Source organism: Macrobrachium rosenbergii, chromosome 51, assembly GCF_040412425.1.
Source record: "Macrobrachium rosenbergii isolate ZJJX-2024 chromosome 51, ASM4041242v1, whole genome shotgun sequence".
NCBI lineage: Eukaryota > Metazoa > Arthropoda > Malacostraca > Decapoda > Palaemonidae > Macrobrachium > Macrobrachium rosenbergii.
The window spans coordinates 51061200-51085058 of record NC_089791.1 but is presented as its reverse complement, the minus strand read 5'-3'; the positions used below and the strand labels follow the sequence as shown (position 1 = coordinate 51085058).

The window sequence follows — 23859 nt, the reverse complement described above, 5'->3', positions numbered from 1 at the left end:
AAATTTTGAAACACTTAAATGAAAAATTTGTCGTTTTAAACACAAAATTTGTCGTTTTTCATCAAAGGTTTTATTGGAATTTTTTATTATTTTTTTAAATTAAAGAAATCATTAATTCTAAATGAGGTCATCTGAATTTCGTTCATGTATACAAATTTAGAAACGGAATTTAAATTGATATTTTCGCTGAAGTATTTGTCGTTAATGATATGACAGCAAGTTGTTCATTCATGAAAGTACACGGTTATGGAAAATATAAATACGAAGTTAACACTGGGTCAAAGAAATTAATAATTGCCAGTGTGAACATATCAGACTTCCAACTTAAATGGCAGAGTCCACAAAGAACAAGAGTATTCGGAAACTTCAAACCTCCGCCAAGACCAGCCAATCTTTATGAAAGTTTGGATGATAAATGAGTATAAAAAAAATGGTTGAAGCTTTTTTGAGATGAACTCCTTGGGTATCCTATGTGGCTCAAGGAGAAAGGGATGCGAGAGGAAAATGTTACAAATCGTTTTAAAAGGAAGACACTGTAAAAATACAATAACAGTATTGACAATAAGTTGGCCTGGGGATAACAAGAAACATTCATCTTAACCGAGTTGTATCGTTACCAGCTATCCAGCGCTGCTGTTTTGTAGTCTTAGATAATAACAACACTATCAAAAATCGCAGGAAGGAAAAGAAACTTAAAATTTGTAGACGAGATTTGATCGAAAAAGGTTAATCAGATCTCGATGTATGACAGAATATAATCAAAATAACAATCAAACGGGCTGGTGTTCATTCCCGTCCATCCCTCCCACCAGGCCAAGGTCTTAGGGTACGGTGGTTTCTCATTTGACGTCCTCCCCTATAAGCGCTAAACGTCTCCAGCAGTGACGACTGCAACTGAAATCGTTTTGCTAAGAATGCCTTGTTGTCCTGGTGACGTTCTTCAGGCATGTGTCGAGTCTGAGTTTAGTCTGCAGAGCTATTTCTGTTTTTCGTCGGAAAAAATGAGTTGGCGCTGTTACGTCACCTTCCTCCTGGTCGCTGTCTTGGTTACTACTAGTACCAAGACAGTGTCGTACTATGTCATAGTAGTAATATATCTTGGTACAAAGATATAGTTGTACTATAGCATAGTAGTACTATATCATAGTACCAAGATATAGTAGTACTGCATCGTAGTAGTACTATATCATAGTAACCAGACATATTACTACTACTACTACTACTACTACTACTACTACTACTACTACTACTACTACTACTACTACTACTATTATTATTATTATTATTATTATTATTATTATTATTATTATTATTAAATACTTTTACCTGACCACTGAGCTGATTATCAGCTCCCACAGGGTTACCATATCTTAGTATCAAGATATATTAGTGAATCATTCAGAATCAGTTTAATAGTAGACATTCAAAATAGATTGAATTCGAATCATAGCTTCCAATAGGTTCTCAGTACGGGGATATATTTTCCATTTTGTTTAGCTTGTTTATAGTCTGTGCTAATGCCTTCGCTATACGTAGATTGACAATATAGCAGGGGTGTTTGAGGTGCGCTTCAAGAGAACGGACAAAGAAGCCAATGTTTTTTATCGTTAACTGAAATATTTTTCTGTCATCTCAAATCTTTAGGACTTTCGGAAGTCCGTTGGAATAAATCCATTACCGTTTTCAGTGTTAACCGTCTGTATACCGTAATCGAAAGATTACATGTTAAGAAAACGGCTATTCCTGTTATTGTGACAGCTAACTATATTTCCGCACTTTAAACGGAATTTATCAGTAACCTCGTAATTTATGACATAAGACAATAGAAAGAGCAGGGTTAGATCCAGAAGGATCTGTCAAAAGTAATAGAGAAATGTAAATGGTTAACGGAATCCTTGGACGTGGACTATTGAACATATTTCCAAAGGTAATGGAACTAGTGGTGAAAAATTGTTCTTAAATCTTAACCTCAATTTTAAGATGGAAAGAAAAGTTTCACAGTAAGAATTCTTCCTGTATGGGTCTAGGTAACAACGTTGAGGCAAAGAGTAAGAAATTTTCACAGCAGTGAATAACAGGGTAATTCGTATGATGCTCATTTTACAATGACAGAATTTGACAGCTTTCGACTTCACGTGTTTCTTGTAGAAGATACTCGCCACAAAACTAATCTAGATTCAAGTTAAATATTAAAGTTACCCTTAGCTTGTACTTTGACTTGGGTTTCAGAGGGTTACTAATTAGTGACTGCAGGTATAGTTGCGTAATGCTGTTATTTTCATTCTAATGATTACATGTACAGTGTGAGCTTATTGTAATTTCAAGCCATTTATTAACTTTTTAATAACATTTTATGATAAATTGCCGGTAATTTTCGACCAGTCAGATAGCCTAGTGGGGTTAATTCAAGTAGGTAGGTGATGAAAAAAATAAGAATTCTTATGTGTCAGACGCAACCTCGAAACAAGTCTTCAAGTCAGTTATTGTATTACGCACCGGCTGTATGTATGCAAAGCTAATATACTTTAGTCAATAATTTATGATGGTTATTCTTCAAATATTGATTTTTATTCACTATAATCGTGTGGCTTGACACTTATCATAACACCTTGCATAAGACATTATATGGAACCTTATGCATATGTCTAATAAGTTTTTTCCAAGTTTCGTAATGAAATAAATTTTTAACCTATTGTACTTCAGGTCCAGCATTCAGCCTAATTCAAATATTTCCAAGCCCCTCGTACACTCGAAAGCCGAACCTGGAATTAAAAAATAAGCCTTAAAAACGCAACACAACTTTGTCAATGACGTCATAAAATAGTTAGGGTTTAACCAGAAAGAGTTTGGACGTTTTCTGTAACTATCTGGGAAGCGAAGAGAACGTATGACTAAAGAATATGTAATACTATCATCATTAGTTTTAAAGGTATACGGATTCAGTTTTCTATCGGTGGTAGAACTATATAGTAGCTCCGCGGCGGCGACTGCCTTCTACTTAACTTTTTCTACAGTTTTTTTGGTTGTTAATTATGAATTTACCTTTAATTTTTGGTGCTCGAGTGTAATTAAACCCTGAAGTCCATGCAACAAGGGGTTTCCATACTTGATCTTCACAAGACAGAGCACGGGTACGTCTTTTTCGAACGGTTCATATCCCGTCCGTTAAGTGCAATAACTTGTTAGCGTATGGGTACCCCCCCCCCGGGCCATTACTAAACGGCGAAGGGACATTCCATTTGGCCGACAACAAACATGCACCGCCAGTATCAGAACCCCTAAAAGTGTAGGAAAAAGCCAGTTGAAAAGGTAAAAACAGGCTCGGAGCTAATGTATAGATTTACCCTGTCGGTTATTTATCTTTTCTACGGTTTCATTTGTTAAAATATACGGTAAAATTGGAGACTGCTGCCGCGCCGCTTTGGTAACTAGCAGTTTACATGCAAAATGTGCCCCGTATTCGGTACCAGCCCCTTGGGATGCACGTAAAAACAGAAGTAAAAGATGGTAAATGCCATAAATGTAAACAAAAGACACATATAAACATACACAAAAGACAAACATAAACAAAAGGCAGTAAAACTGAAGACTTCTATCGTGGTTTGGTTACCGTACAGTAGGCTAAACCTTTACAGGCGTTTCCCGCGGTAGTCTTGTCATTTAAACTTAGCGGCTGTTTTCTTTGCAAAGTGACCACCTTTGAAATCTTTGAGAACGAGAAAATTGTAAAATATACATTAAATTCGTATGTTTTCCAGTAGATTGTAACTTTCTGACGACAGTCAACATATTGCTGTGGAAGGTTATTGCATTGCTTATTCGAGAGTCTTAATAAGTCATATCTCCAACCATTAAGATATTGCCATAAGGACCGAAGCAAAATTTTTGGTAGAATTCTTGTTTTTCTTATTAACATCAACAGCATTCATTGTTCTTGATGAATTTAGAATATTTTTTATATGAAGTAATAGAGTAATTAAAGATTATATATTCGTTTTTGGGATAAAGGACTATAGTCTTTTCACAAACCAACTAAACGACGTGAGTTACCAATTGATGTCCTCTTGTTTTTCTTTTAGTTTCGTAATTGCGTAATCAGAGTTGCCGTTTGGCCGTTTTTGCGGCCAAATTCATCAAATTTGGCCGTATACAAGATTGACTGGCCGTGAAAAATGTAGAGTTGTAGACATCCACGGCCACATTATTTGGCCGATTTTTGGCCGTATTGTGTACTTAGACAATTTTATCCTCCAAAAACTTACGATTTCAGTAATTTCGGGTTTCCTTTACAAAATCCCGCTCATTCTTCTTCAAAAATATCACTAGACAATTCAATCCGAATTTTTGTTTACATTTTGAACAGCTGGCGTGGAGTCTTTAAAGTACGAAAGTTCAGGGCGAAGTCGGCCTGTTAAAGAATTAGGAAATTATGCCATGGCTTGTCTCACAAGTTTACGTGTGATGTCCTCCTTGTTATGTCAGTCAAGCATCTAAATCATTTTAAAAGTAAGTACTTAGCTATCGTAGCAGAAATAAGGGTTCACCTTTAAAGACATTTTATGCAATATATATATATATATATATATATATATATATATATATATATATATATATATATATATATATATATATATATAAACGTAGCGCTGTTTTCCGTTTCATTGAAACTTGCGAACTTGTTATGAGTTGTCACTTGTCAGCCAGTCTGGCATATGTCGTATACAATAGAAAAATTAAGACTTACAATTTTTAGGTATATAAAAACATCGGGTTTTTATCGATATAGGAAGTTGAGGGTTTGACTTTGACTTACACCGGTACACACCGGCTACTGCCAGTCTGCCACCTTGTAGTCAATAACGAAATGTCTGCGCTACAGAATTATGGTGTAATTTATGTCAAAGGAATTGTGAAATTTTCAGGCTTCTTGTGTGTGGGGCATTATTTGTAAGTACCACAGTATTTATTAATGCTAGTTTTGCTTTATGTCGCAAGTTAGGGTATTGCCAGAGTTTATTGGGTTATTTTCGGAAGACTCCAGCCACCTCCACATTACAACTTATATTTTTCTTGGATAAAACTCATCAAAACGAAAACTTTCTTCTCAATACATGACCTTCAAATGCTTAATAACAGAGAAAAATAATTAATCAAATTACGACTTATAAGGTAAACACAGTACCGCCCCCTCCATAGCTAACACGGCAAAATTGTAACCAGTAAACACCCTAGGTTACGTCACGTTGGTATTTTCAGGTTCTTTTAGTGCCCTGTCATTTTCCTAGCCATTTTTGAATGAAAACCCAAAATGGTTTTTCATGCAAAAATGCCTAACTGGAACCTTCCGAAATGGCTGGCTGGAGTTTTCCGAAAAATTACCCTACCGTATTGGTGATTGAACTGGTTATAGACTGAATAAAACTGACACAATTATAATTTGATTTAGGCCTAAGCTCTCTACTAATGAGAAAAAGTTAAGTATACCTTAGTTTTACCAGACCACTGAGCTGATCAACAGCTCGGTAATTCTAAGTCGGCTGTCCGCGGTGAGCTAGACTGTGGCAATTGGCGTTTTTCTATGTTATTTTACTTGCTTTACAAGAATTTAAAGTCATATTTTGTCGCCCGGTTGTAACTAAACCAGATTGACCTTTGAAGACTACATGACTTGAATTACCTAACGCAGGGTAGGTCTAAGCGGCATTCCGCGGCAAAGCCCCCACCTCCATAGCTATACTTCAAATTGTAACCAGTAAACACCTCTAGGGTACGTCATGTTGGTATTTTTAGGGGTGTTTACTGGTTACAATTTTGCCATATTAGCTATGGAGGGTGTGGGGGGCTTGCGCGAATGCTGGCTTAGACCTACCTCATGCGTTAGGCAATTCAAGTCGCGTAGTCTTCAAAGGTCAATGACAGCTTAGTTACAGCCGGCCGACTAAATATTACTTTAAATTCTTGTAAAGCAAGTAAAATAACATAGAAAAACGTCAATTGCCATAGTCTAGCTCGCCGCGGACAGCTGGCTTAGAATTACCAACAGATCTCCTAGGGCTGGCCTGAAGGATTAGACTTATTTTATGTGGCTGAGAACCAATTGGTTACTTAGCAACAGGACCTATAGCTTATTGTGGAATCCGAAACACATTATAGCGAGAAATGAATTTCTATCAACAGAAATAAATTCCTCTAACTCTTCATCAGCCTGCCGGGGGAATTGAACTCCGACCCATCGAGTGACAGTCTGAAGCTCAACCAACTCAGCCAACGAAGGGCTACTAATGAGAAAAAAATCTACAGGTCAGGCATGTAGGAAGTTTTGGTTATTCAGGTTTAAAGCCACCCCCATTTACTTGAAAGAAGTGTTGAAACAACGAAGACAGGAAGTTTCCTGTAGAATTTAGTATGCTTTTCATATTAAGCATATATAGATTTAATAAGCAAAGGCAACAGCTCCAGAAGGCCATCGAGATATGGCATTAAAAAAAAAATAACCAAAGTTAAATAATTAATTTACTCTAGCTTAACCAAGGGTGCAGGTCCTTACCTAGTTGAGGGTAATGCAACCCCCTGGACTAGGTCACTGTTGTGACCTAATCTATCTTGATTCAACCTAAAGCACTAGATCCTTAACTGGCCAATCTCCCCATATAGTGTAAGTAAGGGCACTGCTAATAAAAATTGATAATAGGTTTGTGACCTGATACAACATACCCTAAGCGGGTATTGCTTTATATTAATACCTCAACTTGGTATTTTAGTTTTTATGCTGTGCTGTTATGAAACTCATACTAAAATATTGCAAATTTACTTTTACTAAGATATAGGCCTATGCTGATGAATGTTTTTTCCTACTTGGACTTGGGTTCTCTGCTTATGTTTCCACATTGTGTCCCAGTGTATTGATTGTGGGTAGGGATGACTAATTTAGTTGAAATGACACATGATTTTCACAGGGCATTGTGGATATGTGGAAAAGGCTGAAACCAGATTGGTTCTTTTGTCCCAGGTTTTAACTAGGAGGATTTTAGAAATCAGATATTTCTTGGAAAAGCCAGTTTCATCTTGTATTCATGGCTCCTTTAGTGCAGATGTGAAACTCTAGCTCATTAGATTATTTTGGATTTTCATGCACAGCTTTTTGCTACCCAGGGCAGGGGCATCATTAGGGGGACAGCTGGAGTAGCACTTCCCCTCCACAAGACACTGATGGCCCCCCCCCAAGGCTTGGTTTGCCCCCTAGCCTTTGAAACAATATTAATAATAATTATATCTGTTTCCACAGCATTTAATTTATAAGGAGTCTACTCTATTCTTCATATTATCTTTTTTTCTTCAGCCTGTAGCTGGTATATCAGGTTTCCCAAGGACATACAAAGATTTCTGTTTTCTTAGGTTTATTTCCTCTGACGTTTCAAACGCACTCTGGCATTTATTTTCAAAGAGTGAATGGAACGACATGCAGGTTACAAGGGTATATATAGCAAGCGGGGGTGTACAGTTGTCAGGTCGGTTATTCAGATGCATTTTGGTTGGTCTTAGGTTGGTGACAAAGTCGGGCCCGGAGGCATTGAGACATTCTGAGCCTAATCGCCATTGGAATTTGGGATTGGCTGTTATCCGGGATTATAAGTTGTTCAGGTAATCTGCCTTCTGTGTCCGGTGCTGTCTCTCTCTCTCTCTCTCTCTCTCTCTCTCTCTCTCTCTCTCTCTCTCTCTCTCTCTCTCTCGTCCAGTGTCAGTTGGTTTCTTAAATTTCTCCATATGATGGCAGGGAGAAATTCGGTTTCCTTCACCGTGTTGATGTTCAGCTTTTTTTCTAAAATATGTAGGACTTCTAGAAGCCGTAGGTGTTGGCGGTCCGTTGCCTGGTCAATGATTTTGGTGTTCTTTACGAGTTCTTCTCTTCCTGGCCTTCTTTGGTATTTTTGAGCGTAATGATTAAAAATAGCCCCTTCTTGGAGGTGACAGGAGAGACGCTTGGAGAGTTTGTTAGTTACCATCCCGATATAAGAGTGGTGGCATCTTTCCACCGGGCATGGAAATTTGTAGATGACACTACTCTTCAAAGATGTTTCTGGGGGTGCAGGGTTGTTTTTAAGTAATAACTGGTTTGTTTTCATATTTTTATCATATATTACCAGGACAATTTTGTCATCTTCTGTAATAGGGGTTACATTTTCATTTATTATTTTTCTGAGGACCTCATCTGCATACTTTTGGTACATGTATTGATTGTAATATAGTTTTATGGACTTAATATGGTTGTTTCCGGTGTCCGTCATGCTTTTCTGGTGCCAGTTATTTATAGAGACTCGTGTTTGTTATTCAACCATGTGATTGAAGAAGTTGTTGTTAATGACTATTTGTGATGATTTATCGATCTCTTCCGTAGTTCCTTTCCACGTGGAACAGTGTGAGAGGTAAGTTAGGGGTCCAGGAGAAGCTCATGCCTCACTAAAGAAGCCACTTATGTTTGCTTTAGTGGCAACTGGGGCTCCACTGGACCTCTCATCTAGATCTACCTTCTCAACTCATGCCCTTGAGTTGAGAGGGCAGAGAGGATCTTGCATAGTCGTTAGACAACAGAAACCACTTACCCAGGGTTCCGTTGAGCTCCCTTCCTCTGGGAATGGTTCTGTTCTTAGATGCATTGAAAGGGGTGGAAAGTACTTGTGAGAGGAGAGTTCATTTCAGATGTGGCCAAAGGACACCCTTCATCTGCCTATGTATTGATTTTCTGGAGATGCAGGCAGCTTAGTTGATGTTGCAGTCACTCCAAGAATGGTTGAGAGGACACTTGGTGGTTTTCGTGAGCAACAGCACAACTGTGGTAGCTGATGTAAATAGACAAGGGACCGTGTCTTGGACCCTGCCAAGCATCCTCCAGACACATTCCTGGGAGGAGAAACATTTTGACAAATCAGTTCACTCTTCAGGGTCATATGGTTGGGATGGAGTGGTCCTACGTCCCCAAGTAGCAGAGTGGCTGGTTGAGCTTTGGGTGTCCCCCATGCTCAATCAGTTTATGTCCAGGTTGAACAGAAAACTTCTCATCTTCTGTTATCCAGTCCCAGAGCCTTGGGCAGTGATGGAAGAGACTTTCCAACATCCTTGGGACAAACTGGATGTGTACACAGTTCCATCATTCGGCCTCCTCTGTAGGGTGATCAACATCACTCCTGGTCTCAAAGTGTCTAGGGTGGCTCCTTTAGGACACAAGCTGAGTGGTAATCCAATCTGTTGGTACTTCTGCTTGAGTCCCTAAGAGATCTTCCCCTGTGGCCCATCCTCCTGTATCTGCTCCACATTTGCAGATACTGCACTGTACCACCTAACTGTTCACTCCCTGCACCTTTATGCATGGAGGTTATCCAGCTTATCCTGTGAGAGAGAGCTTTTATTCATGGTTGTGGAGGAGTCTGGGTACCATCATTATTACTCTGCTAATGTGCACCAAGGAAAGTAGCCCATCTGTGGCTGGCGTTAATATAGAAGGGTATCTCGCCGGTTGGAACATCTGTTCAGTGGATCATAGACTTTATCCACCTTCACAGAGACAATCTCCTCTCAATTTCTGCAGTGAAGGGCATATTGCTCAGCATTGTTGGAGTTCTTCAAACTAGGGGGCTGGATCTTTTCACTTTAGTGAAGTTATCCATGCTAATAAAAAGCTTCGACCATATTGCCCTGCTTTGGAACTCTGTCTTCCAGATAGAGAAGTCCCTCTTGTTTTTCAGAGCCTTATCAAAGCACCCTTTGAGCCTCAGTTGTGTGCATTGGACAGAGACCTCACCTTCAAGACCTATGATTCTCTTAGCTTTGGCTTTGGCAAAGAGGTCGGATGGGTTACACGGACTTTCCTATGTCATTTGGAGGGATGAGGTTGCCTCTCATTTTCTTGTTCCTGACTTCATAGTGAAAATTCAAAATCTGTCTGTTGCAGGCAAAAACTTTGAGAATTACTCAATCCCCTCCCTCCAAGACTTTGTTGGTGGCGACCTGGATAAAAGGTGCTTCTCTGCCTGGTTCATGCTTTGAATTACTACTTGAAAGAACTGTCCCAGAGGCCAGAGTATAGAAGACTTTTCATTAGCACAGGAAAGTGAAAAAAAGGTGGTAGGAACCCCTTTTCTTTCATACCTTGCAAAATAATCAAGTGGCCCTATAACACCTCCTAGAGAGCACACAAAGTTAGAGGCATGGGGCCATCCCTCACTTTCCAAAAGAACTCTTCAGTGTTTCAGATATTGTACTGAGACCAGGTGTCTGCTATAGATAGACTACCTTGACCTCATTCTGTTTTAGGAACATTACCACTAGTCATTGGATACCTTCTTCTTTGAGCCTGTGGTGGCTGCTCAACAAACTTTGTAAGCTCCCAAGTATCTCCAAGTGCTTAAACCTAGGATAAGTCTGGAGGTGCAAATGTAGTGACTGGCTCTCCTCCCTTCTTTTTATCTCTTCCCAAGAGCAGTGTTTAGGCTGAAGTACCTGCTGGTTTTGGACAAGATACACAATTAACATCTAGTCTTAGTTTTTCTTAGTAGGATGTGTCTTCCTCTGTACCCTATCTTTTAACAATGGGGGTGGGGGGGTGGACATGGTAGAGCTTATTTTGAACCCATTACTTGGTAATAGCCAGAATGAAGTTGCCTTCTGACATGAGATCTTCTGATGAACCATTTTGCCAGACCAGTAAGCAGTTACAGGAGTCATGGCATATAATTTTTTGTGTGTGCAGCCAGGAACATGGCATTTCTCAGTGGAAAAACTCCAAGACAGCATCCCAGCAAAGGAGTAAGTCTCATATATAAAAGGTGGGTGTTTGTAATTTCAGGGGAACAAATAACAATTTTGTATTTTCCTTAGGTATACAGACTAGAGCCTTTTATAGATTTTCACTGTGGCTGATGGAAAAAGGGAACGGTGACGTAAGGCAAGTGATTGGTATTCCCCCACACACCCCCATCTCCACCAATTAATGACCCTACTAGGTTCAACGACCACTCCTATACAAAAGGCTTAGTTTTATACAAGTAGCTTACCAAGTAATTGAATAGCTATAGTTTCCACTTTAACGGCAGCTTAGATTCAAAATTCCGCGGGTAGCTCTTCAATATAGTTTGTGTAGGTGATCAGCCCATCCCACTAATGGAATATTGGAACGACCTAGCAAACAATTCTCATTCATTTCCTGCTGTCCGTGGTGGCAACTCCTGGTCTGGCAGTAGGTTTTTCATTGATTTCCGGTTATTTTACCAGATTCCAATGTAGGATGCGTTAAATCAACCATCGGAACACGTATATTGTAGCCTTCAAGCTGAAGTCTTTCAGTTTTTTCTTATTTTGTTTTTTATGGATTCCAGTCATCATCGAGCTGCCGGTAAATGACGCCATTTGCATTGATGGTTTGTGTACTGGTTAGGCTTCTGGTGGCACCGATAATAGTTTTGCATTAAAAGTAATTCTCGGATGTTACGACATTCCATTATATATAAAAGTAGATTGTATGTTACGCATTTTCATTAGGCCATAACTTTGGCAATTTATGAATTGTTTTCCGGCCATAAACTACTAGCGAGCCACCGATAATAGTTTTGTTTTTAAAGTAATTCTTGAGTGTTACAACACTCCATTATAAAGTAATTGGTCTAGACACTCTATTATAAAATAACTGGTGTATGTTAGGTTTTTCATTTGGCCATAACCTTTGCAATTTATGAATTGTTTTATGGCCTTAATATACTAGCAAGCCGTAGATAATAGTTTTCCCTTAAAAGTAATGCTCGGATGTTACGGCATTCCATTATAAAGTAATGCCTCTTCACTAGGCATTAGCTTTTGCAATTCATGAACTGTTTACTCATCATAGGCTACTGGTGAGACGCTGATAATGTTTTTGCTTTAAAGTAATTTTCAGATGTTACGACATTGCATTACAGGTATTATCTTTCATTAGGCCATAATTTTGGCAATTTATGATTTGTTTATCAGCCCTATGCTTCGCGCAAGCCACCAATAATTGCCTTAAAAACAGTTCTTGGGTATTTTGCCATTTCATGAAGCCTGTAACTTTTGTAATTATGATTTATTTACCAGACCTATGCTTCCTGGAAGCCTCCAGTAAATAAATTTTGGCATAAACAGAAAAACACACTCCTTGCAGAACTCACAGTGTTAGGCAGAAAGTAGTAAGGAGAGAATTGGGGGTTTTTGTTGACGGCTACCAGTTGACATTCTTGACAGCCGAGAACCAGCTCACGCTGTGAACCTTGCTGGCACCAATCTCGGGCACCAGCTTTGCCCTCAGCACCCTCTCATGCGCTCGGCGCCAGCGCCCTGGCACCAATTCTCTCCTATTAGCTGTCTTACCACATGCTCCCACACCTGGCTCCCTTGCTTCCATTTCCATACCTTTGCCAGTCTTGTGCCCTGGTTAACAGATGTTAACCTTGTTATAGTGAAGTGTAATGCAGTGGAGGAGGTGACTACTCGTCCCCCAATGCTCCTAGACAGAAGGTCCCTGTCAGACTCCCCTGCACCTGGGAAGAGGCAAATTGGAAGTCCAAGGGAGGTCAAAGGATTCCACATGGGTTTTGCCCCCTCAGTCGAGCCTGTTGCAGTCCCAGGTAGCAGCAGACAGCCACTGAAAAGGCGTTTTGTTCATGAGGCTTACCTGCCAGATATATATATATAGCTGTATTCTCGAAGGTCCGACAGAATTTCAAATTTTCGCAAATACACGCAGTGGCTCGATCATCAGGTGGTTAGTACACATTCCCGCCGCTGGGGCACGGGCATCAGAACCATTCCCATTTTCTATTCAGATTTTCTCTGTCACGCGGACTGTCAACACCTGTTGTCAGTTCCTCCGCTTTTTATTTCAAATTTTGTCACTTGAGTATTTTGGTTGTTTTTGGTATCGACTTGGATCTGTGGCTTGGCATACGCTTTTCTGGACCATTTTGAATTTTGCCTTTGACTTTTCTTTATATAATGTCTTCCTCCTAGCTATCGTGTTTGTAGCTTAGGTGGTTCTAAGGTGAGGTTATCGAAGGCTTTGGTAGACCCTCACACTTTATGTATGAAATGTAGGGGTATGGAATGTTCTGTGGACAATCGTTGCAATGAATGTGAGGGATTATCTGAGGAGAATGGAAGAAGCATGAATCCTATATGCAAATTGGAGCGTGATAGGTGAGGGAGGTCTTCCTCAGGAGTGTTTCTGTTCGTCGGTCAGGGGTTTCTCACGTTAGTAACCCTTAGCTTGTAGTCCTAACCTTTAGTGTTGCCTTCGGGCCCTGAGGTTGTTGCAGAAAGTAATGCTCTGACTCTCGTTCTTGAGTCTATTACTGGCTCTTGAAAATAAAGTGAATGCCCTGCAAGCGCAAAGTGTGTGTGTGTGTTAACCCCCTAGTGTTGTGGAGGGGCGTCAGATCGACCCTTATAATGCTTAGAAAGGCCTGGACCTCTGCCAAAACTCCCAAGACCGGGGAGAGGGCATGTCCTTTCCGCATGAAGAGTTACGGGGACTCCCCTCCCGATCTGACGTCCCTTCGGCAGGTCCCTGTTGACTCCACCCAGGCTGCCAGGATCGCGGGCTGGGCACGCATCATTAAGGAATGCTTCTCGTCCTCCACACGTCCTCCCCTTGTCAGGGTTGAGCGCTCGGTTGGACTCTCGACCCCTCAAAGAAGCCTGAGAGGAGAGGACGCTTCCACGTCCTCTTCCTCTAGACGTTCTACGCTCGTCCCCTGAAAGTTTCGAGGAAGTCCTCAACGGAAGAAGTTTCGTTCTCTCGAGAGGTTGGCGGCTGCTCGCTAAGGACGGGAGCGCTTTCCCCATTGGGAAAGAAGAAGACTTCTCACCGCCGTCCCTCGCAAATTCAGCCCGTCTTCTAAGAGACTGTCCCCTACTTGCCAGATTTTGTTAGGCATGCAACAGCAGCTGGATTCTCTTATGGATCAAGAAAGGCCAGGCCTGCCTCGTAAAGATTTGCATCTGCCTGTGAAGAAGTCCAGGCCTCCCACTCTCCCGCTTGCGTCGTCTTCGTCTAGCTGCTTCTCCTGAATTCTCGTCTTGCGCCTAAGGAAGGTTTTAAGGAGCCTTCTTCTCTTTGAAGATTTTGACGTCTCAAATACTGCGCGCCAGGTTCGAGTTCTAGCGCCGCGCGGCTCCTACTTTCGCCGCCTCACCTTGAGTCTCGTGCGCACGCCCACCCATACGCCTCGCGCTCCATCGTGAAGCTCCTTCCGTGTCAGTTCACGGAGCAGGCGCGCTTCCCGCCAGGACGCTCCTCGCTCTCCCGTTGTTCTCTTCTCACCCTCGCACTTTTTTCCACGCCCGCAGTTTTTTCTTGATGATCAACTTCCCGGGTTTCTTCTGTTCAGGCTCTTCAGGATTTAGCCACTACTTCCAAGCACGTTGGGGTCCGGGCTGGCGTATCACTACTGCCTTCCGACTCCTTCCTCCTTGCTCTCCTGACCCTCCAGTTGAGGAAGAAGAACCTTCTTACGTCAGAACCTCGGACGAAGAGAAACATGTTCTTCTTTTTCTTCCGATTATCAGACTCTGACTTGTCTGTTGAAGGATTTATTTCCGAAACCTTTCAAGCTTCAGCTGCCTCTCGCTCCCCGTCGCAGTTGGCTTCTGGTTCAGGTGAGGAAATCTCCTGGCTTTCTTAAATGAAGAAATCCTTCTACCAAGAGAGCTTTTAAGAAAGTTCAAGACTGGATGTCGACTAGAAAGAACCAAGGAAGACTTTTTTGAACTTTGCCTCCTTCCTCGTTTGTCGTGGTAAATCCGGAATTTGGTACGACACAGGGGAAGATATGGGTTTGACAGTTCCCTCTACTTCTAAAGGGGACTTTGCTAGTCTTGTGGACGCTCTAGGAGATCCCACTTGTTCCTCTTCTAAGGTTTCCTGGACTCTCACTGAAATGGACCACCACCTCCAAAGGACTTTTCAAGACGGTGGAAGTCTTTAACTTTTTGGACTGGTGTCTGGGCGTTCTGCACACTCCAGGCTAATAGCCCTGGAGTTCTATTAGTCTGGGGGGAGCTGTCCAGCGTACTCAGTTGCATGGACAAGGCCGTCAGGAGATGGCTCTGAAGATCTGACCCAGTTTTCAATCCTAAGCTCTTTTAAAGAAGAGAGCATTGTTCTGCTCCTTTTGGCGAAGTCTGGTTTCTCCATCTCAGAAGGGAGAGACACAACACTTTCTCAGCCATCTCTTCCCCAGACCTTGGTTAGGATATCGCTTCCAGCCTTCAGGAGAAGGCCACCAAGACCTCTTTCCAGGTCCAAAGCGTCCTCAGAAAAACTTCTTCGTCGTCTTCTTTGCCTCAGCAGGCTAAAAGAAGCAGCCCTTTCGTGGAGGGTCTTCCACGGAAATTTTTAAACCCGCACCTCGAGGCAGAAAAAAAGGCAAGGTCGTCCCCAAGAGGGGCAGACCAGTGACTAGTTTCTCCTCCAGATGCCAAAAAGCCAGGCTTCTTCATTTTGCTCAAGCCTGGAGAGGGAGAGGGGCAGACTCTGGACCTCCAAGTAGTAGACTAGACGACCTAATCCCTTTCCTGACTCTTCCGCTCTTGTCTTGACCCCAGAGATTTATCTCTCAAGTACACACACACTAATCAGAAGAACGTTGGGACCTTCTCGAACAAAAACAGAGAAGAGAGCAGTGGAGCCAGTTTTGAGACACAAAATCCCCTGGATTTTAAATACCAGACTGTTTCTATTCCGAAACATCCAGAAGGTTGAGACTCTGTCTTGGACGTCAGCAGGTTGAACGACTTTGTCCAGAAGGACAAGTTCAAGATGGAAACGTCTCAGTCAATTTTAGAGCTTCGTCCCGGGATTGATGGTGTCTTTAGACCTTCAAGATGCGTACTTCCACGCCCCGATTCATCCGCGCCGATGAAGTATCTCCGCTTTGTCTTGGGGGCAAGACTTACCAATTCAGGGCTCTCTGCTTTGGACTCAGCACAGCCCGAGGGTGTTTACTCTTCTCATGAAGAATATAGCGATGTGGTTGCACCTCTCGGAGTCAGGATCTTCTACCTGACGATTGGTTGATCCGTGCTTCTTCGGCACGAAGGTGTCTGAGGACCTTCATTTTACTTGATCTCGTGAAGTCCCTGGGACTTCTGATCAATGTAGAAAATCGCAACTGATCCCCTCCCAGTCCATCGTTTATCTGGGGATTCAGATGAATTAGCGCTTTTCTTAGCGCCTCCGTCGCTAGAAAGGCAAGTTCATTGTTGCGAAAAGTAGCGGTCTTCTTGGAGAAGGAAACATGCCCGGTGAGGGAATGATGAGTCTGCTGGGGACCATTTCCTCGCTGGAGAAGTTTGTTTCTAGGAAGGCTACATCTCAGACCTCTTCAGTTCTTTCTGCTGAGAACTGGAAGAACAAGGAAGCACTTTGAAGAAGAATTAAGGATCCTTCCTTCCATAAAAGACTCTCAAGTGGTGGCTCGATCCTGTGAAGTTGGGAAAAGGGATCTCTCTCAAGCTTTGAGCCCCGGACCAGTGTTGTTTCTCCGACGCATCATTGGCGGGTTAGAGCAACACTGGGGGAAAGGAAGTGTCAGGAACCTGGAAAGGGCAACAAATTTCCTGGCACATCAACATCAAAGAGTTGGCGGCAATCTTCCTAGCCCTCCAATTCTTCGAGTCTCAAGTTGCCAATCACGTTGTTCAAGTGAACTCGACAACACTACGGCATTGGCGTACCTCAAAAAACAGGCGGAACACACTGCTCCCCTGTTCGGCCCGGTGAGAAATTCTCCTCTGGCTCAAGCTCGCAACATTACAATCCTCACAAGATTTGTTGCAGGGGTAGAGAATGTTCGAGCGACTTGCTCAGTCAGCACCACCAACTTCTTCCGACGGAGTGGACTCTTCATCATCGAGGTTTGCCGGAGACCTTTGGAATTTTTGGGGTCGCCTCCCGTGGATCTTCGCGACCTCAAGAACGGGCGAGGCTTCCCATCTACTGCCCCTGTTCTAGACCCAGGCGCAGTGGCGATAGATGCCTTCTCTGGGATTGACGGGTCTGGACGTTTATGCCTTTCCTCCGTTCAAAATTCTGGGAGAAGTGCTGCGCAAGTTCTCGGCCTCTCAAGGAACAAGGATGACGCCATCGCCCAGCTGGCCTTCGAACCAATGGTTCTCGGAGATTCTCTTCTGGTTAGTGGACGTTCCCAGGTCACTACCTATGAGAGCAGATCTGCTCAAACAAACCCACTTCATGAGATACTATCAAAACCTCCCGCTCTGAACCTGACTGCATTCAGACTATCGAGAAATTGGTCAGAGCGAGGGGTTTTCTAGTCGCAGTGGCACGGGCCATCTTAGAGCCAGAAGAGCTTCCTCTATCAAAGTGTATCAAGCAAAGTGGGCAACCTTCAGAGGTTGGTGCAGAAAGAAGGGAGTTTTCTTCCTCGACCTCTTTGAGCCAAATAGCTGATTTCCTTCTTTTGAGAGAAAAGTTCAAGTTGGCAGTCCCAACTATCAAAGGATATCGGAGCATGCTTCTTCCTCTGTTTTCCGACACAGAGGACTGGATTTGTCTAATAATAAGGACCTTCACGATCTCTTTTTGAGATCTTTCGAAACATCCAAGGTTCCCCGGCCTATTCCCCTACTTGAATTTGATGTTGTCCTCAAGTTTTTAATGTTCCAGTCCTTTTGAGCCTCTTCATTCAGCATCTCTACGGGATGTTACTAGAAAGACGGTCTTCCTCATTGCTCTGGGCGACGGTGAAGAGGTGAGTAAGTTCAGGCTTTCAGCCGTCATGGGCTTCAAGGACACAATGCTGTCTGCTCTGTTGTCCCCTACATTCTTAGCTAAGAATGAAAGGCCTTTCTAATCCTTGGCCTAGATCTTTTTGAAATTAAAGGTTTGACTGACCTTGCTGGACAGAATCCTGAGAGAGTTCTTTGTCCTGTTAGAGCTCTAAGGTATTACCTTAGAAGGACTCAGGACCTGCAGAGGTCCCTCGGACAATTTATGGTGTTCGTGAAACATCCTGTTAATCCCATGTCGAAGAACGCGCGCTAGCATTCTTCATTAGAATGTCATTAAGGAGGCACATTCTTTGTTGCGACGACTCAACTTTAAGTTGTTGAGAGTCAACGCCCATGAAGTTCAGGCAGTCGCTACCTCCATGGCGTTCCAGAGAAATATGGCGCTCAGTGATATTATCAGTGCCACCTTTTGGAGAAGTGAATCGGTGTTTGCCTCACACTACTTAAGAGATGTCAAGGTAGCATACGAAAATTGCTTTTTTCTGGGACCATACGTTGCTGCTGCTACAACCTTGGGGTCAGGGGGTAGCTCTGCTCCTATCCTTTAATCCTGTTTAGGAGGGTTTTTAATTGTGTTTTGTTGTGTTTTTATGGTTGTTGGGTCGATTGATGGAGTCAGTCTTCCCAATCTTTTATAAAGTCTTAAGTGCTGGTTAGTGGTTGGTATACTCGTTTGTCCTGGTATTATGATCTATGGTCTAGTCACATTGTGGTCACGCCCGTTGACAGATCATCTAGCAGTCGCCAGCTTTATAGGTCACCTTGCTGGGGTCTCTCTAGTAAAGCAGAAGCAGGCTAGGGTGACAGTAACCACTCAGTCAGCTATGCTATCAGGCAAGGAACCAAAATATTTTACCTCTAAAATTGTTTCCATTATTCTTAGCTGTCTCTACCCCCCTCCAAAGGTGGTATTCAGCTATATATATATCTGGCAGGTAAGCCTCATGAACAAAAATGATATTTTTATAATAAAATAAAGTTTGTTCATACTTACCTGGCAGATATATATATTCATATTGCCCTCCCTCCTCCCTCAGGAGACAGTGGCGTTAGAAAATCTGAATAGAAAATGGGAATGGTTCCTGATGCCCGCACTTCAGCCGGCGGGAATGTGTACTAACCACCTGATCGAGCCACTCGTGTGCCTTGAAATTTGAAATTCTGTCGGACTTCGGAGAATACAGCTATATATATATCTGCTAGGTAAGTATGAACAAACTTTATTTTATTATAAAAATATCATTTTGTTGGATGTGTAGTGGAGGAGGTAACTGTCCGGCCTTATTGGATCTCATAAACTCAGTCCCTGTCAAACTCCCCTGCACCTGGGAGCAGGCATACTGTCGGTCCATGTGAGTCCGAAAGGGTTTTGTGCCCTGGATAGTTACCCCTCAGTCGAGCCTGTTGTCCGCAGGTCTCGACAGACTGCCATTGGAAAGGCGTCCATAAAGATGTGCTTGCCTTAGCCATAGTGGCACTGATGACGTTTTTTCAGTTTATGGATCCCAGTGTGAACAAGATAAGGATACCAGTGTGGACAAGGGGCTCCATTGACACTTTCAGGATCCCAGTGTGGTTAGTTATGGATCACAGTGTAGACTAGTGACACCAATGGCGTTTTTTCGGATTTATCTCAGCCATTGTAAATTGTAAAGATATATTTCCCAGTTTTGATGCATCAGTGGTTGTCGTCATTGCTCTCCGAATCTAGACGGTCAGAGAGTGCCAAGTTCCAAGCTGCCTAGTTCCGAGTTCCAATCTCCCAAGTTCCAAACTCCTGAGTTCCGATCTCCCAAGTTCCAAACTCCCTAGTTCTGATCTCCCAAGTTCCGAGCTTCCTCTTCTGAGCGCTCAATTCCGAGTTCCCAATTTCTGAGCTCCCAATTTTCGAGCTCCCAGGTGCCAAGCTCCTGAGTTCCAAACTCCCAAGTTCCAAGCTCCCGAGTTCCAAGCTCCCAACTTCCGAGAGCCCAAGTTCTGAGCGTCCATATGTATCCTAGTGTCCGAGTGCTCAGTGGCCTCCAAGGTTCAGTGTCCGAGTGCACAGTGGTTGAGTGACTACTATCCGAGCACCCAATGTCTGTGTCCGAGTGCCCAGTGTCCAAACTCATGTTTGCGTGTCAGCCTGTGTCCTATGTCCACTCGTCCTCCTGTTTGTTTCAAACCAGCTGTCAGTTATCTAACACCACACTCGGGACTACAGACACTACCTCTTCACTTTTCTACATCAGTTTCATCCACTCCTATGATTCATTGGAGACCATTCAACACCAACTTAGTAATTTGTTGGGCCTGTTACACCATCCACCAAAAGTTTAGTATCCAGGTTTCCAGTGTCAGAACACTCAGCGCCAGAGGCTTGGCTCCTTGGATTCCGTGCCCTGTCATGTAAGGACTTGGAAGAGTTTTTTTTTCCGCTCTTGTTTAGTATTCTTTAGAAGTAGATGTCTGGTGCTCTCTTCTACTGTGAGATTCACACAGTTGCAACAGGCTATCGCTCACAAATGACACCATTCCAACACTGGTTTCGGAGCACTCGACACTTTTTCTTGTACTCAGCTTCTGACGATGGGCTGCATGACCAAAGTTCTTCATTTCTGTCGCTTAGACAGTAGATGAAGTTCAAGAGGGAGATGATCCAGATAGTTCTTTCACCCATTCTCCAGGGTGATTGGATAGGAGCTTGGATATGCAGGGAGCACTCTTCCAGATCTCCTTCCAAACTCCAAAGTTATTTAGTTCTGCCTTTCAGGATAGGGCTTCCCAATTAGGAATCTGTGTTTCGCCCTCTCCCGATTACTAGCTCTTGCTGCATTTGACTTCCCCCTTTTGTCTGGGCATTACTTCAGTCTTTACAAGTCGAATGACTTCATTATCTTTGAAGAAAAGGGGCTCGGAGGCTCATGACAGTAACCTTTACCGGGACAGGGAACACAGTCGGACACCGTGTTGTTTCTTAGCCCAGGTTTCTTTAGTCTGGTTTCCGGTGGTGTCTGTGTGAACATGACTTGTGCAAGGAAATTCCTTCTTCTGCTGAGCTTAGTTCTAGTCTTCTTCTCAGCACCTCAGATCTTGGTCAAAGGAGCCCATTTGAAGAACTGGGAAGATGTCCAGGACTCGGTCCCCAAGAAGTATAGAGTGGTAGTCTATAAGGTTTAGACATCAGTCCTAACACATCCACCTAAGCAGGGAGCTGGATCCGGCATTCCCTCTTGACCAATCAGCAGAGTTCTTTCTCCACGGACAGATCAATCAAGTCTTCTAGTCATTTGATTTATTCAGGGACTAAGCAACGAAGGACCTGCTGGGCCGTCAGAAGCTTGTCCTTCCCATAGTGGCCTTTCGATCCTGAGTTGTCAAAATCTCTTTATTGTATGAAGTAAGCCAACCTTGGACCTGTTTGCCTCTTCAAGGAACCTTCTACATGATCAAGGAACTGCTGAACAGTCTCAGGCTCAGTTTCCAGTTACTTACAGTTGTTGGACGACTCATCAAGATCTTTCCCACAAACTGTGTCTTCTCAGACAACCTAGCTTCAGAGATACTACCAGGGGGGTCTGCTCTTGCCTAGACAGGCGCCGGACTGTCCATAGGATTGTCTGCCGACGAGTCTTTGAGACGCATTGCAGAGGCTATTACAAGACTCAGAAGTCACCCTGTTCCTCTTTCTCCCAGACTTAGTGGTCGTCTTCCAAAGCTGGTGTCTCAGACTCTGCGTCTCTTATTTTTAGACACCTCTGACCCTGCTGCAGATTACCTCTTTGTTTCTGAGAAGATCTAGGTTCTCTCACTTCCTTGAAGAGGTACCGATCTATGCTTATCTCTGGTTAAGCACAGAGACCTGGATCTTTCATCTTCTTCTCAAAGACCTTGCAAGGCTTTTTCACACCCAGCTAGGAAGCAAGTGATGTGTTATCCTCATTTTTTCCTTTGATTTTAGCCAAGAACAACGATCTATCCAAGACCTGGATCCGTTCTTTCTCCCTTAGAGCTTAACGGACATCCTTGGCTTCTAGGAGCTCCGTCCAGCTCCCGAATTCCTAACTTGCCTGGTGTCCAGCTCACCTGACACCAGCTACAACCTGGAGCCAGCGCAAGCTCCAAGCACCCAGGAGTGCTCACCAACTGAGGGAAAAGAGTGAGCTCTCTGTCCTTTGATGCTTGGTCAAGAACCCCTCTTCCTTGGATTAGATCGCGTTGTCGTTCATCCTTAACAGAATTTCAGAAACACTCGGATTCAGAAGAACAACTTTGCCTTCTTTTAGTGAAAGCTATGGTCATCTGAGCAGCCTCTACTTCTTTAGCTTTCAGCTGTCAGGCACATATGTCCCTTACTTCCATTTGGCATCAGCCTACTGGAAGTATATCGTCCTTCATGTCTCACAGGCACATATGGCCATTACTTCCATTCTGCATTGACCTACTGGAAGTATAATCATCCTTCACATCTCACTAACTTAAGAAGTGAAACCTGAACTTCTAGCTCTGCTGACACCCAGCTCTTCAGGCCCCAGCTACAGTCTGTCACCAGCTTTAGAGCTTCCAGAGCCTCGAGCTGCTAGCTTGCCTGGCATCCAGGTCACCTGGCACCAGCTACAGTCTGGCGCCAACTTTAGAGCTTAAGCTTTCATGGTCTCCCAGCAGCTCGGCTGGCACCCAGCTCGCTCGGCGCCAGCTACAGTCTGGCACCAGCGATATTGATACGAATCCGCGAACTTCCTCAGCTCACCTGTTGCCAACTCCAGACTGGCGCCAGCTAAGTAGCGTGTAAATTCTGCAGTACCACAGGATGGTGACTGGCATGGTATGGCAGGAGGAAGCATAAGATTTTCTCCTACTATCTCTTCACCTTCTGGTGAGGTATAGAGTTTTTTAGGAGCCAGGAGGTACAAAGTACCTGGAGCACCCACCACTCTCGGTGGATAGGTTGTGGTGTTATTTCAGTGTAGGTGACAGTGTATTTGGTTGTTTTTTACGTTGGTACTACGCCCAGGGCAAGGGCACCTATTAAAGTTTTGCTAGCTATTGGATAACTCCTTAGCTGCATAACTTCCACCGACGCTTTGATATTCATCGGAGTATGCCTTCGCTACAAAGCTCCCACTCAAGTAGGGGCGACCCTTGACTATACCGCCACGCCACTACAGGTTAAGTTGAGCATTAACCAGTTGCAGTTTTATACTGCAGGCAGTCTTAACTAATAAGGAACGACAAGCATTGTATTCAATTACAGGTACTTGGTAAGTTACTTATATAAAAATGACATTTTTATAATAAGATAAAAGATAAAATTTATATATACTTAACAGGTAATTACAGAATCGAAGTCCACCCTCCTCCCCTCTGATGGACATAAGGCATGAAACGAATGAGAATTGTTTGCTAGGTCATTCCAGTATTCCGCTAGTGGGATGGGCTGATCACCTACACAAACTATATTGAAGCGCTTCTAGCGAAATTTTGAATCTAAGCTGCCATTAAAATGGAAACTATAGCTGTGTAATTACTTGGTAAGTATATATAAAACTTTATTTTACTATAAAAATGTCATGTATGTATACCAAGGAAAAGTACATAGTACCTTCATAATGTGTTATATTTTTCACAAAAAATTTTATTCTTGCACTGTATTGTGTGTGAAGGTAGCTGTGTCTATTCATCATTCAAATTATTATTTTTTTTTCTCGGTAATTTTGAACAGCTGAATCAGTACTGTATTTATTAACTAGAAAATTATATTTCAAGTTTAATTCTGTTATTCTTTTCAGGTTTGAGGTCAATGAGAACAATTTTTTAGTGCTACAGTAACTGAAATGTAACTTCAGAAGCCTCTAATTTGCTGTAACCTTGGAATAATTTAGTCTGGGAAGGAACCAAGTTGATCTTGTAGTATAAGCACAAAATCATTTTCAGTTACTGTATATTTATATGACTACGTTATATGGTGTATAGTTTTTCTCTTTTCAGTGTAATTGCTTACTTTCAAATCCTGTTTGAAAAAAACAAGTTCAGCAAACAACAGGAAATTAAAATTTTGTTATA

General features: G+C 42.8%; 1 long non-coding RNA gene across 5 annotated transcripts in view; it reads left to right on the top strand.

Moving 5' to 3' along the window:
* Positions 1-23859, top strand: part of LOC136833400 (uncharacterized) — a 217219-nt gene that overhangs the window by 179974 nt on the left and 13386 nt on the right. The window contains exon 1 of one of the 5 annotated variants that reach the window (XR_010851453.1): positions 4772-4947. The exons of 2 other annotated variants lie outside the window; for them this stretch is intronic. This is a non-coding gene — a long non-coding RNA (uncharacterized lncRNA). Of the gene's footprint in view, positions 1-4771; positions 4948-6155; positions 6301-23116; positions 23328-23859 lie in introns of those variants that run through there. 2 more of the 5 variants (XR_010851457.1, XR_010851456.1) reach the window with 2 other exon arrangements.